Here is a 1,245-nt window from a genome sequence, read left to right on the forward strand (position 1 = left end):
TTGGCTGGCCCGTTAGTGTGTGTCATAGCATGGTCATCCGGAAGGTCATTCTGCTATTCGGCTGTTCTGTCGATTTGCATATTATGCTTTTATTATTATAGATAATTTATCTTGACCTACTCTCAGCCCAACTCTGTTTTCTTCTTGTGTTCTATCAGCATTAATGGGGAAGACATATGTATATCACATTATAATATTACCCTTCACAAACACACCCTGTTGCTCCTGCGTGAGCACGTTCTGAGGCACAGGAGGAATGAGGAGGGAGAAAGGTTACCAGTACAGGTACTAAATGCTCAGCTCGGCTCTTGCCTGCCCCTGTCCTCCTATTGCTTCCTTTTCCTTGGAATCATCAATTAGCAGGCCCTGTGTCCCCTTTATAGTTGACATCCATGAAACAATTCTGGCTGCAATTCAGAATCACCTGGAAAACTTTAAAAAATATCAATGCCCAGGCCCCATCCTTACAGATCAAGATTTTAGTTGGTCAGGTATATGGTCTGAGTCAGTGATGGCGAACCTTTTGAGCTCAGCATGTCAGCATTTTGAAAAACCCTAACTTAACTCTGGTGCCGTGTCACATATAGAAATTTTTTGATATTTGCAACCATAGTAAAACACAGATTTATATTTTTGATATTTATTTTATATATTTAAATGCCATTTAACAAAGAAAAATCAAGCAAAAAAATGAGTTCGCGTGTCACCTCTGACATGCGTGTCATAGGTTCGCCATCACTGGTCTAAGTGTTAGTAGTTTTTGAAAGCATTCTGGGTGATTCTAATATGTAGCTAAGGCTGAGAATTATAATTCATTTGAAGTCTTCAGAATTCTATAGCCACCACCATTTTGACACTTGATATTTACCTTAAGATGGCACACGTTCAAGACTAGTGAGTAGAGAACATTTCTTAGAAATTTAGAGACTCTTATGGATTATGAGCCACTGGATTTTTTAAAAAATTAAATCTTTATTGTTCAGATTATTACAGTTCCTCTTTTTTCCTCCCATAGCTCCCCTCCACCCGGTTTCCACCCCACCCTCTGCCCTTACCTCCCCTCCCCCACTGTCCTCATCCATAGGTGTACAATTTTTGTCCAGTCTCTTCCCACACCACCCACACCCCTTTCCCCCCCGCCCAAGAATAGTCAGTCCACTCCCTTTCTATGCCCCTGATTCTACTGTATTCACAAGTTTAGTCTGTTCATCAGATTATTTATTCACTTGATTTTTAGATTCACTT

The 1,245-nt window shown here is 40.3% G+C and overlaps 1 protein-coding gene across 1 annotated transcript in view; it reads left to right on the forward strand.

Annotated features, from left to right (window-relative positions):
* Positions 1-1,245, forward strand: part of LOC106727657 (poly [ADP-ribose] polymerase 15-like) — a 26,637-nt gene that overhangs the window by 19,433 nt on the left and 5,959 nt on the right. The gene's annotated exons all lie outside the window — the stretch shown is intronic.

This window comes from Myotis brandtii, unplaced genomic scaffold, assembly GCF_000412655.1.
Source record: "Myotis brandtii unplaced genomic scaffold, ASM41265v1 scaffold46, whole genome shotgun sequence".
Lineage (NCBI taxonomy): Eukaryota > Metazoa > Chordata > Mammalia > Chiroptera > Vespertilionidae > Myotis > Myotis brandtii.